Source organism: Thermobia domestica, chromosome 5, assembly GCF_964235325.1.
Source record: "Thermobia domestica chromosome 5, izTheDome1.hap1.1, whole genome shotgun sequence".
NCBI lineage: Eukaryota > Metazoa > Arthropoda > Insecta > Zygentoma > Lepismatidae > Thermobia > Thermobia domestica.
The window spans coordinates 134,790,091-134,810,165 of NC_137458.1; positions in this window are offsets into that span (position 1 = coordinate 134,790,091).

A 20,075-nucleotide genomic window follows, 5' to 3' on the forward strand; every position below is an offset into this window, starting at 1 on the left:
TCGTTTAGGGTTCTCGTAATGGATCCACTTCTCATCACCCGTAATAATTCGATGCAGAAACCCCTTTCTGCTCTGTCGTTGAAGCAGCAATTCGCAAATGGTTTTTCGTCTTTCAACGTCTCTGTCTTTCAATTCATGTGGAACCCAATGTGACATCTTTTGAATCATTCCCATGGCTTTCAAGCGTTTGGAGACTGTTGTTTGATCAACGCCTAATGCTGCTGCAAGTTGTTCCTGCGTTTGACACGAATCCTGCTCGAGCAATGCTGTCAATTCTTCGTCTTGAAATTTTTTTGGCTGTCCAGCTCGCTCTTGGTCTGCCAAGCCGAAATCACCACTTCTAAACCGTGCAAACCACTTCTGACACGTTCGCTCAGCTAGAGCATGGTCACCATACACTTCCACCAAAATACGATGACTTTCAATCGCACTTTTCTGCATGTTAAAGTAATGCAGCAGGACACCCCGCAAAAACACTTTATCAGGCACAAATTGCGCCATGTTCACTTAACTACAAACTGGTGTTGTTGACGCTTTAATCCACTGCCCTATACTACGAACGATACGCGATGACAGGGGTTTGCAACACATGTGTGGATACACGGAACTGTGGGACGCTCCGTTCGTTGCGCCATCTCTTGTCCACCCGCACGAATTAATTCCTAGACCAAATATATATATATATATATATATATATATATATATATATATATATATATATATATATATTTTGCAATGTACCACGTGTTTGTGTTTACAAACACCTAATATATATATATATATATATATATATATATATATATATATATATATATATATATATATATATATATATATATATATGTGTGTGTGTGTGTGTGTGTGTGTATGTGTTATTGATATTTTATAAGTTATATATCTTCCTAAGGAAGGCTTATTTTGAGAAAAATGCATAGAATAGGCAACATTAGGCATTAAAACAATTATTTAGGCAATAACGGACGAAATAGGCAAAATAAAATGGGCTTAAATCGTAACTATAACCCCCATATAAACTTTGAAACGTTATTTTTGATCATATCTTTAGTATTAAAGAATAGGCATTTTGCCTAACATCCGGTCTCTAGTCTTACTCCTCTAAGCTCTTCGGTGAATAGAAAAATAAATCCAAGAGTTCATAGAATTGAGGGAGAGAAAGTTATTTCAGCTCCATGTAAGATCCCAATTCATCTAAAGACCTTATGCTTGTGAGGTGTTCCTCGTGTAGCACCTTCTTCTTACGATTTCTTCTAACTGCAGCTATCTCCTTCAATGTTGATGTAAACACTACGTACACTACTACCCATAATGATTGTATTGTATTGTATTTATACCCTATTGCGTTCCGTGTATACCAAATACATGTGCAATCGAACATGTCAAATAATATTAATGTGATTAATACATATTATGTCCAGATATAATTAATTGATTACAGTATATGAATGACATTAAGTTAAAAAAATGATAATTGGTGTAGTTACTATAGAATTATTATTCATCTTCTTCATTCAGAAACACATTGACAGAATAAAACCATTCTTATTGCCATTATTTATTGGTTGAAGCCGAAAGAAAGATACATCACTGTTAATAATATACCTGAGATTGCTCTCCAACTAAGATGATGTTTTTTTTTTCTTTCTATAGAACAGATCGTATAGTTAATATTTCTGTATTGTATAATTGAAAACATACACTGCTAAAGTAGTACCTTGTTTATGTTGTTGTTTATCTCTTCTTGACGATGACACATACACATGTAATACTGCTACACGTACTTCAAATGGTGACACACACAATCTTAACTGTGACACACATATTCCTAACAGTGACACACACACTGCTAACAGTGACACGCACACTGCTAACAGTGATACATATTCCTAATAGTGACACACATAATCTTAATTGTGACACACATAGTGTATACATCTAACTATGACACACACATATTCCAAATAGTGATACACATACTTCTAAGTGTGACACAAATTCCTAATAGTGACACATATACTACTAACAGTGACATACTCCTATCAGTGACTTATATATGTAAAACGTGACAAAGAATTTTAAGCAGTTTGAAAAGTTGCGATAAACTTTAATTTATCTTTCACACTTAAACAAAACTTTATGAATTCAAGACTTTTCTTACATTTGAGGAAACATGCTTTCTGTAACTTGCGAAATCATAGTTCGTATGTTATGAATTGTTGAAATTTTGAAGGTTCATTAGATATTATTGCAATTGCATGCTGCGATCTTATATTGTAACTACCCATCCTCAAGTTAAGGAAGAATTCGTGCAGAGATGTGGTCGAAGAAAAGTACCTTTAACAAGTCAGCTCGCTCTCCATACCTCACGTTGAACTATTTGCGTAAAATGATATACTTACGTTACTACGAAGTCAATTAATGTTCAGAACCTCTGCCTAAAAATTGCAAATGAGCCTAGAAATTCTTGAAACCACTTTGAAATAGGTGAAAGAATGTAATATTAGCTCAAAGGTTATCTTGGGTGCCTTTACTTTGTATAGTCTAATTTCAATCAATGACGTAACTAAGGGAGGGAGAAAACATGGTTTGTTCCCCGGGCGCCGGATTGGGGAGGCGCAAAACTGAGCAAATATTTATTTTCACTATAAAGCTAGGAAAGGACTTTTACCAAACTAAAAATCATACAAAATTACTTCAGAAACTTAACACGACAACAACGAATCACCAACCTTAGGATCATATCCATAGAGCATAAATTAGCTTCAAAGCTATCTTTTGAGGACATTGTAAAAACTGTTGCAACTAAAAGAGCCCGCGAAGCTAAATTTTATTTCCAGCTTTTAGTGTTTTCATTTAAGTTACATCGATTTAAGAGACTTGCAAAATGTCCGAGTATAATAGGGATGCGCACGAGACGAGTCGAAACAGGATTTTCCTTACAAAATTCCAGTCGAGACATGGCTCTTCCAATAGATAAATATACATTTTTCGAGTCGAGACATCACTTTTACAGCACATTTTCGAGACGAGACAGCCACAAATCTTGTCTCGTGCGCATCCCTAGAGTATAATACTCGAGACAGCAACTTGTCTGTTTGTCATAATTATATACTCTATTCTACAGCAACAGACTGTTGATTCATTCTACACATATTCATATTCCGATATAATTCAAAAGCACTGTGATTTTGAGTTATTATGATAAGACTTGAAGAACATGTCAAGCATGCTACTCTCAGATTATTTAGCTATCAAATAGTAATTAGTTTGGTGTTTTATCTTGTACTAAAAATTAAATTATGTACTGCAATTTTGAAATCAAGCTTTACCACTTGAAGAAAAAATGGAATAGGAGAATTATTGTATGATGCCAATATCAGGTATAGTCTGGGGAGCATTTGGTTTGGTTTGTCAGAGGGGGGGCGCTAAGACGAGTTCTTGCCCCGGGCGATAACTAGCCTAGTTGTGCCACTGATTTCGGTTACCTGTGGCTCGTATATACTTAAATATTGACTGCAATTGAATTTTCCACATTACTTGAGTTAGTGATATAGTTCTTGTAGCATTACTAACACTCACGAATGAGACAGCTGGAAGTCTAAATAATGTATTAGTCTAACAGTAAATATACTTAATAATCTTTTATAACGTTACATATAAAACTAATGTGTATACTCTATATCTACGGATAATAGATTACTTTATTGCTGTAAAAATTAAATGAAATCTTTCAGTTTAACGTTTCACATTTATGTCCTTTAGGCTAATGGAGACGGAAGATTAAGGCAAGTGAATAATGATGGAAGAATTGGTGGAATGAGAATGTGTGAGTACCCCGAGAAAACCCACAGACAGGATGTTATCCATCACAAACTTACTTAGCCGGGGATCGAACGAGGGATCCCACGCACACTTTATTGCTATAGATTTAGAATAGGTATACCTGTTAGAATATAATAGTTAATTTATAATTTCTCATGTTGAAATATTCATACCTTCGACAACTAAATTTCAAGACTTTATTATACTATACTAATATTACATGCTAACATTAGTATTACAACAATAGTGGGTTATTGGAGTTAGTTACTCCATAATTCGTGTTTATGGAACAAATAATCTCCTTATAAGCATGAAAAAAAAAAAAAACAATGTGGATGGGAAATTATCAGTAAACGATGGGAGCTCTCTGCATGTAACAATGAGAAAAAAACATGGAAAGGTACATTAAAACTTCTGGTATGTGAAGGATTTTTCTCGCAGGTTACTAGCCAATTAACTCCTTTTTTTAATTACCTTCCCACGCAATATACAGACCAATGAGTGTGTATAATATATATATATATATATATTGTTGCAACTTTATCCGCCAGTAGATCGCATTGACGGAAAGGTGTCATTAACTACACTATGAAATACGTTAATTATGGAATCATGGTTTCAAGTAAGAAAAAAAAAATAAAAATGATGGAGAGAGAGAGAGAATATGATTGCTTTGGTTCGTTGAACTTGCTGTATGTACCAGATAATAAAAAAAGTCGTGTTAATATAATAGAGTAGTTAGCTACAGGTGGTAACACATATAGGGCGTAATTATTTCCAATAGAATTCGTAGCTTATTCTTTAATATTTCATTTAAATAGCTCAAAGCACTCTTACACACGTGCATCTCCCTACAAAAGAAGAAGTTTTGGCTGACTGACTGACTAACGCTTGGACAAACCGTTAGGAACGTGAAATTTTGACAGAATCTAGAATTTGTGGTGTAAGGTACCACTAAGGAAGGATTTTTGGAACTTCGACGGAGAAGAGAAGGGAAATGAACGTGACAATTATTATGGTTTAAAAAAATGCCCGTATCTCCAAATCCTTGAAGGGTAAAAAAATATGAAATTTGGTATATGGACTTCCCTTTTAAAATAGCTAGAAATATGTTTCACCATTCTTTGATAATTCCCCTAAAAGGGAAGAAAAAAAGGTTAAAGATATGAAAATTGGTATTTAGGTTTTCAATTTAAAATAATTAAAAGATGTGTTTAAGCATTTTTAAATGCTTTTTTCATAAAAGAGAAAAAAGGCGGTAAGAAAAATGGTGAGGTTATGATTGTTACAATAAGATGACCCTATTTCGAAATCCCTTAAGATTACAGACATGATAGGGATATGAAACTTGGTACATAAGCTTCTTAATCAAATTAACTTGGCATATGCCATAACATTTCCGGAGACTTGAGTTTTAATGAGAGAATAATAAACTTCTATTGTTTTCTCAATATATAAAATTACTTCGAGATTGTCAACATCATCAACACGGGAAAACGGATGAACCATTTCAAATAAACTTTTGAATACAATTAGTTCTTAGACCAAGACTTTTTTTTATCATTTTACTTTAAGATGGCCAATTCCAGAATTTTTACTTTCCAAAATCTGGAAAGTAAAATCGGTAAAATCCAGAATTCAGAAAAATGTTGCTTTTTTTCGGAATTCGGAATTTTCTACATTCCAAAATATTTACGAAATCGGGAATTTTTCCGAATTCTGGATTTTCAGAAATCCGGAATTTTCTAAATTCCGGAATTAGTTCGAAATTCGGAATTTTCTAAATTCCGGACATTTTCCGAATTCTGGAGGCCATCGTTATTTTACTTTGAAATACGTATTCTGAGGAGGAAAGGTGTTCAAATTTTTCGCAAAGAAAAATGTCATAAACGTATTCTTATTTTGCGAAGAACGGAAGCAAATGCTAAAATATGATGCTGCGAGGGCTTAGGTGGAATCTCCAGCTTAAATTATATATTAGGTGGACAAGGGCCTTGTAACTTTTAAAATAATAGATAGAAAACGCAGAAATTTCGTACGATGCAAATATCGACAAGAGGAATATTGTTTGTCATACTCTATGTCACCAAATTAACAGTGTTGTAGGTTTGAAATTTGTAATAACCTTACGTGACACGTTAAACGGAAAATTTTGAAATATCACACTTACTATTCGATGTTAAAAAATAAGGATTTTACAGTATCATACATATCGAAAAACAGCTAAATTTTTGAGGCTTGTACAACAGTAGACTTGAAATGTTTAATATCATACGAAGTGCCATTCGAAAATGATATAGTTTTAGGACAGTTTTTTTTTATAAGTCCTAACTTATAAGGAATAGTTAAATGTTTGAAAGTACTTGCTCAGACATCTACATAACTTTCCCTTATCTCAATGCACTTGGCACACTGATCAGTAAGACTGAGTACTACAAGGGGAAAAAGTTTTGGCACATCCGTCAAACCAGTCTTGGACAGTATAAAGAAATCACCATTTAACTCAGTCTTGTCGTAACATGAACTACGTAAGAAACAAGAGAAAAATTGCACTTGGAGCCAAGTCTGGAGAGTAGAGTGGGTGGTGGAAGATGGATGGTTCTACATCTGTACATACTCAAGGAAGTTTTCCTCACCTACTCGTTTTCCAAACTTAGCACCATACAGTATGTTTCAGTTTTATCATTTCTTCTTAAATGTTTTGGGAGATTGTGTTGGTTCAATGGTAGAGCGTTCATCTCTGGTGTGTGGGGTCCCCTCTTCGATCTCAGCTCGCGCAAAGTGTACTTTCTGATAGACAAATACCATCTGTGCTTGTTTTCTCGGAGTTCTCTCATTTTATTCCCATTTTCTTCATCTCTCTATTCTATTCATTAATTCTCGTAACCACAGTATTCCTTACCTCGGTGCAATCGTGGGACGTTAAACTAGAGACTTTATTTCATTTTTTAATGTGTAGGAGAAAGTCGGATAAAACCGGGACCTTGGTTTTCTGGCTATATTAATGGCACTATCTGTCAGCCAACGCATGGAATTAGTTGCAAACAGCCGCCATGTCATTCTTAGTTTAAGAGAAAACTGAGTAAGTGGCTCCTTTGCCGTTGGCGATGTGTTGAAGATATTGTGTAGAAAAGTTTTGATTTGTCTCCCATCGATAATGTACTGCTGTTCCTAACCACTGGAAGATTAACTTATGTATGTATACAGCATATAATAATAACTCTTCCTGCTGTTATTTCATGTCTTGAATCAGGAATTTGTGTTCTTTGAAGGTGCTAGACCTGTAGTTCTGAATAATGGCATAGTAAGATAAAACCGGGACATCAACAGTCGGACAGAACCGGGTAGTACAGTGTAAATCTGAGTAGGTTAGATACAGTATCTTAACTGTAAAGGATATGCGCACGAAGCTTGTAGCAATGTGAACGAATATGATGAAACTTATATTGGTGATTTTTGTTCTTAGATTCAACAAAATTGTGACCTAAAGTTATTTTTTCTATGTTATTGGTCTAATAGTCTAGTCCTCTATATTTTCCGTACTTTTTAAGCTCACATATTTTTTCAGTTATATTGATTCTTACTGTACTAGTCCTTGGAGTAATTATATATTTTTCTTGTAAAAGAAAAGTTTTTTTATAACTATTTTAACCGGGTTTATGCATAACCTTTAAAAATGTTTTTGCTCTCGAAATTTGCCAGCTTTTTCCACTGAAATAAACATTTTTGTGTCAATAACAAATCTATTTAACATTTGAAAACTAATTCAAGCTTATACTATCCATATTGATGCTGAGGAACAAGCAAAAACACTTTGGTTCCCAGTTTTGTCCGACTTTCCCCTAGAGAATATTCCACTATACCTTTCTAATTATATGAAGGAGAGTCCGAAAATAAGTTTCCTCAGGCGACTGTGGACAGAGGTAAGGGTGCAAGATCAAAAAATAGCATGTGACATTAAAGGTCAGACGTACCTTCATTTTTCCACATAAGTATCACGTACATTGAGACATTTGTCATGCCGGTTTATAAGGTTCAAAAACCCTTCTAAGTAAAATTCAGAGCTCTGCATATGGAAGAAACGTCGAAAAGCTTCTGTGACTTCAGCATTATTTCCAAAGCACCTGTCGCCGAGAGTCTTCTTCAAGGGGGGAAAAGCTGGAGGTCATTGGGTGCGAGATCAAAGCTATATGGTGGATGGGCAAGTCGTTCCCACCTAAGAGTTGCAATATGGCTTTGCGTTGCCGTTGCTGAATGTGTCATCCAACAACAGAACACCAGAAGTGAGAAGGCCAGATCGCTTGTTCCGAATCGCCTTCTTCAATTTCGACAGCATGTGACAGTACCGCGCAGCAGTGATGGTTCCAACTTCCAAACAGTCCAGCAACAACACCCATTGGGGTGTGTCATAGCTACCGGGCTCAGACTGGGAGATTTGTCTTCGCTCTGCGTAGGCATTGCGACGGCGCCATCTGCAGGATCGCATGTGAACGATACTCAATCGTGTCTGGGTGTGACAGGGAAATTTATTTTCAGACTCGCAATCGTATTATTATTAAGGTAGTATTAATTAAAATACCCTTTATTTTATTTTGGTATTAACAGAACACGATAAGTATTAGTTTTCTTTTTTAAGAATTTAAGAAAATGAGGAATATATAGGGTGTAGCAGATAAGAATCGACTTGAAGTTTTAAAGACAACTATTACGGTTACTGTGCTTATTTTTTACTTTTACTTTTACATTGAATTACAATATTACAGTAGGATAATCACAATAAGCAATATTGCAATTACGTGATAATTACAAAAAAAATGTTGAAAATGATATCCTTGTTGGAGCAAACAAAGGTCAATATTTTGTGTTGCACGTTTTCTAATACAAACGGCACCCGTCACAAATAATTTCGTAATTAGTTTCTGTATTGCATATTTCTGAGGTGCTGGTGTGTCAGGAACCATTTCTCTGCAGTCTACTCTGACTTCTTGAATCAGCTCGATGTCAAATACGTATCTTTTCACTATGAAGCAAAGGCATCTGAAGATTTAAGACCATTTCGAAACTTGAAATTCAACAACCTTACTACAACAACTACTTGTTTTCAACTAATTTTGATAACACAGTTACCAATTATTGATGAGTGAAAAGCAGGAAAAACGGACTCGGAAAAAGACGGCCAGATTTAAGACACCATCAAAACCAGATTTATCCATCACAATCAGCAAAATAATACCATATTGCCATTTCTTTAACTATAAATAGAAACAATGCAAGATAGTACCGTCGACAAACTAAAACAAATCAGTTCTCACAAGTACTACTACTGATGCCAAGGATGTTATAAAATAGAGGATCTGCCCATACGTATCTTCATCCTATGAACTCAGTGAAGCCAAAAAACAAGTGAGCATCGTCTTAGCCGGCACGTCTGAATTTGCTACTCTCATTTCCGCCATGTTTCTTGGCTCGAAACGTTATGATCTTATTGGCGCGGAGTGGGCAGAGTAGATGTGGCGAAGCTGTGACGTATGGCTTTACGATTTTGTTGTATGGGTAGATTCTCTATTTTATAACATCCTTGACTGACGCTTTCTTGATCATTGCGCTACTCAACTGTCTAGTGGCGCAGTCAGTGTAGCCAATTCTAGTTTAAAAAAAACATTTGGGCACTGACAGAAACATCCAGGGGAAATCATGGAGTATAAGATTATATGAATATCATTTGTAATTTTTTTTAAAAAGTACGGACACTTTACAAATTTTTAAAAACAAATACGGACGTAAGAACAAGCATTATAAACAGGATTTATCCTGCTAAATACGGACGTCTGGTAACCCTAGTTGATAACCTATCATTCACGTGCAGAACAGGTTTGACCCAGTTGCAAACATTGTTTTAAACAAAAATTCACGTGCAAACATATCTTACTCCGGGGTCACTTTTAGTTTCTGCACCCTGTATTAACGATATAAGCCATTGAAATTTTTATAATTTTTACGTTATTAAGAAATGGTAAATCTGTTATCTGTATAACCTATACTTGTTTGTGGTTTCCAACTACAGTGTGTGTGATATGTAATTCACTTGATTTTTTTTTTTTTTTAAATATTTGGACTAGCGTTCCAATCTAAACGGACCGCAAGGGCATACATCGAGGACCATCCGTGGACAACGGCTTGAGAAATGCTGGTTTACAGTGACGATGAGAACCAAATTTTCAATAAAACTTTTATTTTGCGGAAAGTTCGTATCGCAACTAATTTAACATTTTTTTTTTTTTACCTCTAATTTAATCATTTGAAAATTTTTGTCTTCTTGCCTGGATTGTTGCATGTGGACAGAGTCACATAAATAGATTTGCATTTCATACCATTCTTTACGTATATATAAGTATGCTATATAAACCTATATAAAGAGTTTGTAAAACATGGAGTAAAAAGACTAAACAGTGAAACTTCAGCTAACGCTAATGCAGTTTCTCTCTTATCCTTTCATCCTTCCTTCGCAGTCGTCCCAGTATGGGGAAGCATTATGCTTTGGCAGTCAATTTTTTATTTTACCTTTTTACTTTTTAAGTAATGTCACTTCACTTAGGTTAGTAGAGTGATTGTGACACTTTTTTTTAACCTTTCTTATTTGTCGTCTCTGATTTTTTTTTCCTTGAGGTAAATTTTAAATGTGTGTTACCTGATTGAAGGTAGTAAAACCGCTACAAGGTGACAAGTTTGTCAAAGCAGAACAGCGCCGCATTATGGAAGCTTTATACTGTCTGAAAATTCGTATTTTCGTCAGTAGTGGTTTTCTGTGTTACCTGATAGTGAGTGATGAATATATTATGAGCAACATCTCTCGTCTCGTCTCAAATCTATTCCTTTTCTAATCCAAAGAATAGGAAAAAAATAGAGAAAAATGACATTCCCAGAAAATGCAAATTCATTTCCCCCCTCCCCATGCCAATTCCAAGAAATTAAAGAACACATCAAACGTTTCTTGACAGTAGCTTAACGTTTCAAAGCCAATGGCATTATGAAATCAAGTGAAATGTTTTGTTTAATCTTATAATTATGTGTATAACCAGATTTCCCAAATAGACCTCATTGACCCAGTCACAAGTTGTCATTTTGCAAGAGGTTATATTTTCTTTCTTAATATCTCCTTTATCCTCAAAGAAAACTTTTAATGTATATCCTATTAGGGGCCACCGCGAAGTTTTATTTCCACCATGTTGTTAATGCCGCCGCCGTGTTATTACCGTCACACTGTTTTATATTTGCTGTGTCATTACCGTCGAGCTGTTTGATTTCTTATGTCGTTATCTGCTGTTTTATTACCATAGTTTCATTACCATCGAGCCGTTTTATTTCATATGTCTCATTACCGCTACGCCATTTTATTTCCATCACACTGTTTTTATATCCGCCATGTCATTACCGTCGCCCGCTGCTCTGTTTGGCTCCTTCCATGTTCTTACCGATGCACTGTTTTATTTCCACAGTGCTATTGCCATCGAGCCGTTTTATTTCCCTTTTCTTATTTACGGCTACGTCGTTTTATTTCCATCGCCCTATTTTTTTATCCGCCGTGTCATTACCGCCGCGTTGGATTTGTATTCAACGTGTCATTACCGTTATGTCATTTTATCTCCGGCATGTCATTACCGCTGCAGTATTTTATTTTCGCAAAGTCATTACTATCATGGCGTTTCATTATTGCTGCTCCGTTTATTTTGTCAATCCAGCCGTAATTACGTGCTTCACTTCAGTAAACGTTAGAGTGTGAATTTTCTCCAATCTATTATTTAATCATGCATTAATTATAAATATAATATTAAATTCTCAAAGACCATAGAAAAAGTAGTGTAATACGGAATATCAGAAGATATTCACTGCCAAAGTGACGGCGTAACCTTCTAAGGAAAATAGAAAGATAAAAGTTAATATTTACATATGACTTTATGAGTCCCGGCAAATCGATTTCTTAGGACTACTGATGTTTGACCAATTCGGTTACCTCTTGGGACATACTATAGGTTGTTCATTCCAAGCTGGCTCTTTCAAAATTTTCTACTATTGTAGTGCACTTATAAAGAATGTTTCCCCGGACACTGAGGTTTGTAATAATTTCGTTGAACAATTTGTGGCAACTTCATCTTCTCACAGCATATATTGAGCCTTCTCGTATGCAGTTTCAGTCATTCGCCTGTCAAATTTTGCCAGAAAAAACATCTCCACCTCATCCAGCCACCAAAACCTATTTACACGCTCAAATCATGCAGAGGTATCCAAATGAAACTGAAAATAATTTGTTAGCAAAACAAGCTTTCCTATCATCTATGAATCGTCCTAATAACATTGTCTGTTCCTTTGTTTTTAAATTACAGAAACCTAACCCTATTAAAGAAAAATATCCAAATGCAGTGCTTACTGGTAGAGCGCTCACCTCAGAACCCCAAGCCATGTAAATTTGTGGTGGACAACATCCTGCCCGCGGGATTTCTAGCGGTTCTTCCGTATCCTTTAACACTCGTATTTCATCAATTATTTTCTAATCAATCACTTTCCCTAATTGTCCGTCTCTTGTAGCCTAAAGGGAATACCCTGGAACGTTAAATTTAATATTTCATTTCTAGTTTACCAATGAGCTGTGTAGTTCCATAGCAATAATTTTGCAAGTCAGTTTCAGATATTCGGAAACTTCATTGATTGGACATCCTATCTATTATATCCTTGCAAGGCAAAAAAATAAACTGTCTTTGGCTCTAACAGTTATCTTTATTAAAGCTTAATATTTTTAACCAACAGTTCTTATTAAATTAAATTACGGTACTAATTAAAATACAAAACACTCTGTATTAGAAAAATAATTCACTTTGAACGAACACAGAGTAGCTCTAGTCTCACTTTGAATGAAACCTATTTCAAGAATGATCTGTTAGACTTAGTAGGAAATACAGGGTTAGTCAAAATTATGTTAACACTGAATGAAAAAAAAAAGTATTTAAACTGTGTATACAGCTATACACGAAAGAATGTCTCCGATATGATATACCTACTGTAAGTGATAAATACCAGCGAACTCTCTGAAGTCGCCTCAACCTGTTCACCATTACGTTCAACACTTAAAAACCAATGAGGAGCAGTTTCATTTAAAGCACGTGCACACATTTCACGGGGATTGGATGATATCACATCTCGTATACGGTCCTTTAGGTCATTAATGTCGCGAACTTTCGTACTGTAAACGCGCTCCTTTACCATGCCCCATAACCAGGAATCGCAAGGTATTAAGTTAGGAAATTATGGAGGCCAGCGCAACGGTCCATCACGACCAATCCATCGACCGGGAAACGTATTATTGAGATAGTCTCTAACGGTTTGGGCCCCGTGCAGTGGAGCGCCATCTTGTTGGAAAAAACCTGCACGACGAATTTCTAGTACTGCTTTAACATGCTTAAATACACGTCTGCGGTAGTGCTCTCAACGGGTCGGGTCGGGTCGGGTTGAAGACCGACCCGTGACCCGAATTGACTGACCCGACCCGATGACCCGACCCGACCCGACTGACCCGAACCGTGATCCGATCTGATTGACCTGACCCGATAACCCGACCCGAGCTGACCCGGTTGACCCGACCCGACAACCCGACCCGAATAACCCGACCCGACAACCCGACCCGAGCTGACCCGATTGACCCGACCCGACAACCCGACCCGAATAACCCGACCCGACAACCCGACCCGAGCTGACCCGACTGACCCGACCCGACAACCCGACCCGACTGACCCGACCCGACAACCCGACCCGAGTTGACCCGACTGACCCGACCCGACAACCCGACCCGAGTTGACCCGACTGACCCGACCCGACAACCCGACCCGAGTTGACCCGACCCGACCCGATCCGAGTCGGGTCGGGTCACGGGTCGGGTCGGGTCAACCCGACCCGTTTGAGAGCACTATGATCACGACACTGGGTGAACGCCAAAATGCACTCACATTGGGAAACTAGTTTTAAAAGCATAATTTTAGAAAATAAAGCATAAAGCATAATTTAAAATATATAGCACAATTCTTGGAAAATTCTCTTTAACTGAAAGTTTAACATACTGTGTTAATATTTTTAAAGTCAATATTTACGATGCAAAATCATTGAGAACATAACAATGCAACAATGAAAATCTTATTTTCATTTCTGTAAACTTATCGGTGAAATCCTTTGATGTGGAGAAAAGAAAAAAGTAAAAGAAAAAATTTTTCTGCCAACAATGAATAGTATGCAAGAACTCCATACTATATTGTTACAGTGACGACGCCAGCTTTAAGTTCTTAGGGGGGCAAAGGAGGGGCAGATACATTTTCGGGGGGGGGCTATTTGCCATACCAAAAATGACATATTTATTACGTTTGACTTATTTTACATTACATTGTGTATTTCGTTGCTGTTTTTATGTTAGATCTATATGATTATAAATTAAACTTATTTCAAATAAAATTTGTAACTAACAAATAAGTAACGTCTGCACATGAAATATTTTTCAATGAAAATTTTGAAGCCTAAACATAAATTGAATTACTTTCGCGTATGCTACAAGTAACACATTCGTCTATATGCTACGTCTCTCTCTCTCTCTCTCTATATATATATATATATATATATATATATATATATATATATATATATATATAGCCAGAGAGAGAATTTACGAGGAGCTGCTGAAAATGTCGTAGTCCAATCCAGAAGGAGTGTAGGTACTAGGTAGAAAAATGAAATCGTAGTTTAGAAAAACATATCTCTGTATATACAAATATAAAGTTTCATATTAATAATGACATTCTTATTGTTTCTCAGGCCTCTGAAGTGATTATGTGTGCCCAAACAGATAATTTCACGAACATCCAGATCCTTACTGTTATAACATTTTTGTTCCACCAAGGAAAGTCACCGAAGTAAATTAATTAGGAAATCAGTGAAACACCACGGGACTCTCCTCCGTTATATATGGTGGTGAAGAAGTAAGTGGCTTATTATAAACGTAGCAATTTCTCATCAAATTATGCTTTACATCCAGGATGATTAAAAGCAAAAACTCTTCCTAGGCCACCCCAGTTTTTGTGTGACAAAAATAATTTAAGCTATTATTTATATAGTTTTTAAAGTGTATAGTAAACTCACGATATATTTATTATAGTCTGAGGTCTGCACCCCGCTTTCTCAGTTTTTACCTTCTCAGCAAAACTTGTGTCAGAGATTCTGGGCATTTCTTTGGAACTCGTCGGTAGCATAATTCAGAATGGCTTGGGTATGCGCAAGTTCTCGGCATAATGGGTTCCCAAAATATATGTCAGGAGAATAAAAGGGTAACGGCATTAAGAGAAGTCTTCTCCCAGTTTGACCGTAATGCTGATCAATTTCGCTGACGAATAGTAACCATAGATGAAATATGGTTGTACCACTATGATCCTGAATCGGAACAACAGTCAATGGAGTAATAGCACTCATTTCTCCATCGCCCCAAAAAGTTCAAGACACAGAAGTAGGTTGAGAAACTGTTTGGAACATTCTTCTGGTATAAGTATGGAGTGGTAGGCTACCTCCTCAATGGTCAGATATTTAATCCAGAATCTATACATTACTTACAAAACTGAAAGAAAAATTCAAAGTTCAACGCTGCGGAAAATGAAAAGAAAGGAATTCTGTTCCTTCAGGAGAATACACCTGTCCATCAAGCCCCTGCGAACATAACTGACATTGCATAATCTAGGATTTCAATGTCTAGATCATCATTCTTATTCCGCAGATTTAGCTCCGTCTAACTATTACGTGTACTTATTTCTCAAACTTAAATAACACTTGAAAGACGCCATTTTAGATCTGATAGGGGTAGTGCTACGAACAGTGCTGCGAGGAAATCTAGATTTTTTTAAACTTTTCTGCAAAAGCTGGAGCACTGTACAAGGTAGTATATTGACTCTCGGGGGAAGAGAAGAAGAAGTAAAACTTCACCAATCCACGTGCACTCCTTCCGGGTTGGGCTACGAATTTTTCAGCAGTTCCTAGTCAATATGGTAGACGTCACGTCAGTACTTTGAAACAAAATAAGTAAAGGAGCACTAGTATAAACCAATTACTAACTAAAGATCAGCACTCTGACAATACATTTTATTGGGAATCAATTTCTTCCATAACTTTATTATTATCATTTGCAGGAAGGGAAAACACAACTCTTTTTATCTCCTTCAAAAAATTAAGCCCTGGTAGTTGCAAACTAAGCTGTTATAAGCACATCCTCTGAATATTGGAAGCCGAGAATAATGTTTCAGAAAATGAAGTTTTAAATAAAACAAAATATGAAACTGAAAACTTCAAACCTGGATAAATACAAACAAGTTACGTAACTGATTTTACCTTTCTTTTGTTTCCAATCGAAGTTGATCCAATGAGAAGAAAACAAGTCGACCAAATCTACTATTGTTCGCTAGGCACAATTATTAAAAATCATAAGAAAGAAGTATAACTAAAATTTACCTCAAAAGGGGCTAAATTAGAAAACAGAAATATGCGTGCATACCCAGACGCTCAAAGAAGAAAGCTTGAGGATTAATCTGCCACATAGTAAATTCATGGAAAGTGGACTACAATTTGTCAATGAGATTGGTTATGATACTGATATAAAATACTACGTGAAGAATGTTTAAAGATTGTACGAGTCTGGAGGGGCAGTCTAAGTGGCAGTCAGGGGGGCAAAAGTAGCTACTATGGGGGCGCTCGCCCCCCTTGCCCCCTTCTGGCGTCGTCACTGTATTGTTATGTTTACTTTTTGAACTTAAGCACTTTCTGTACTTTTTGGTGGCATCTTTTACTTTCCCTTTCTGTATATATGTACCTGTAAGGCGCACACAAATGATAGAAAAAATTTATTCGAGCAAAGCACATCTCTTTACAATGAATTAAGTAGAAAGTTCATTAAATATGAGAGAAACTAGTTGCAAAAAAATATCAATAAATAGATCAAGATATTTAGAATATTTAATGTATAATAAATATACATTATACACGATTAATGTAAAATAATCATTGAAATTAACAATAAAGCATAATTTAAAAAAAGCATAATTAAACAAGAAATAAAGCATAATGTGGGTTGCTCTAACAATTAAGTTGTATGAAGACGAGAAGAAAACGAAAGCTGGTTCCTTAACGAATTTCGTTGATCTTCTTTGTGTCTACAAAAACGCATTCCTAGAAACCTACAAGCTAGGTGTCATCTCTGTGATTATATCAGTTTCTAGTGCTACATGTGAAAGATCATTCTCTTCTTTGAAAAGATTAAAGACTTGTATACGCAATTCAATGACTCATGATAGGTTGAAAAACTTAGTGTTACTTTATTTTGAGAAGAAAATTGCTAAATCGTTAGATCTTTAACAAGTTGTGGATATGTTTGCTGCTGCCCACACGAATAGGAAGATCCTCTTCAAGTAGAGGCATGAACCTATAAGTTATTTTTTTTACCTGTAAAAGTGTATTTGCTTCCACTTAAGTCAACCAGCTACACATATTTTAAACGCCATGATTAAATAACTATTTACTTATATTAGAAATCAATTGCATTAATGAATCCTAGTTGTTTGAGGTACTAAATTCTTATATTTTCACTGTTTTTCAAAGAGTAAAATCATGAACAATAAAGATGGAAACATTCACCTTAAATACACACACACACACACACACACACATATATATATATATATATATATATATATATATATATATATATATATATATATATATATATATATATATTGGAGATGTCCCCCTCAAAATCCTCTTGGGCCCTTCATTGCCCCCCCCCCCTGAAAAAAACTCTAGCTACGCTACTGGACACCATGCACCAGAGATGAATTCTCTACCACTGAGCCACCGCGGCCCTGCTTGGGCTTGGTCATCCATATCCAATATCTCTTTTGGCGTTGCTTAAACAACTTCTAGTTTTCTTCTAAATCCAGACTCCATATTGGCGTAGATATTAATATTACAGTCGATTGGTAAAATCAATCTTCCACATTTAAAAATTAAAGTACACACAAGTAGAAAAATAAGCATTTATCATAAAAACACTAGCTGCAAGTGTTCAAAATAGATTTATGGTTTCTATAAAATCAATTGAAAATTGCTATTTTTAATTAGGCAGCTAGTGAAAAACAGCAGCTTTCGACTCCAGCCGAGTTTAAACTCAACCTAAACTCAGTTGACCAAAGTGAACTGACCCGACTAACCCGACCCGACAACCCGACCCGACAACCCGACCCGATAACCCGACCCGACAACCCGACCCGATAACCCGACCCGATAACCCGACCCGACAACCCGACCCGACCTGACCCGATTGACCCGACCCGACAACCCGACCCGAATAACCCGACCCGACAACCCGACCCGAGCTGACCCGATTGACCCGACCCGACAACCCGACCCGAATAACCCGACCCGACAACCCGACCCGAGCTGACCCGATTGACCCGACCCGACAACCCGACCCGAATAACCCGACCCGACAACCCGACCCGAGCTGACCCGACTGACCCGACCCGACAACCCGACCCGAGTAGCCTGACCCGACAACCCGACCCGAACTGACCCGACTGACCCGACCCGATAACCCGACCCGAGTTGACCTGACCCGACCCGACCCGTAACCCGACCCGAGCTGACCCGACCCGACTCGGGTCGGGTCGGGTCACGGGTCGGGTCGGGTCAACCCGACCCGTTTGAGAGCACTAGTCTGCGGTTACTGTTTGTGTGTCAAAGAAATAGGGTCAAATGACTCCAGCGGCGGTCACAGTGCACCAAACATTTACTTTGGTGAAGTCACGTTCATGTTATCAAATGATCCGTGGGTTTTCGGTGGCCCACAAAATCGTGTTATGTCGGTTCACAAACCAACTGGTGTGTAAAGTGGCTTCATCACTGAATGCCATTACATTCACAACATCTTGCCGGATATTGGTCATTTCAGCTAAAATCTGCATACAATTCACTCGCTTACATTTCTGTGCCAATGTTAAAGCTTGAGTGACTTGGATGTGGTGCGGTCTCATTCCAAGGTCGACGGGAGCTCATGTGGTTCGGATTCCACGTTAATCAGTAGGTAAATGTATCATATAGCCTCGTTGCTGAAAGGGACGCTAAACTAAAATCAACTCAACTCATTCCAAAGTCGAGATGCACCATATTGTTTTTTGAGTTATTCCTGTTTCCGCATCGAACGCTTGATTTTGAAGGACTACGCAACACAGCCTGCTGTACAACAGCATTGTTTTGTTCACATCGTCCTGATCTTGGACGTCCTGCATTGCCTCTATAGTTGCATGCTACCGATCCTGTAGCCACAAACTTATTGTAGATGCGATACACTGTTAAACGACTTGGTGGATCACTTGCAAATCGTTGTGCAAACTTTTCACGGACCAGAGTAGGTGAACCGTACACTTCCATTAGGCTTGCTACAAATCTTCTTTGTTCCAGTGTTAATCGATCAGCCATTGTGTGTAAATTGAAACGAAAGAGATTGAAGATGCTACAAAACAAAATAATGCAACAATACAATACACTGACATGTCAAAAAATACATCTTACAAAACAATACATTTTAATAGAATACAATATTTTTGCCTCCACGTGGTATGTCCATTCAGTGTTAACATAATTTTGACTAACCCTGTACAACCTTGTAAAAGAAACTATCCATCCATTTCATTCTGAAAAGTTATGTATCCTTCTAAATAGAGAGAATAAATTCAAAGAATTATGAATGTTCTTCGCCCGATTGAGACACCCATTTCTCATTATGTATGGTTTTCAGAATATGAGCTTCCAAAGAGATGTAAAGGACCAGTTATTTTTACATTGACTGTACGTCTTCAATCGAAATAGTAGAGTGTATTATGATTGAAAATAAGCGCACAAGCTTAGAACAGAGTCACAGAACTTGAAAGAAAAAAGAAGAGAAAAAGAAAGCAAAAGAAATATCTTCGTACTACGTTGGTAACCAATAAATTTTTAACCCTAACTTTTAAAAAGGTTGTGAAACATCATCTTTATTATTATTATTATTATTATTATTATTGTTATTATTATTATTATTATTATTATTATTATTATTATTATTATTATTATTATTATTATTATTATTATTATTATTATTATTATTATTATTATTATTATTATTTATCTGT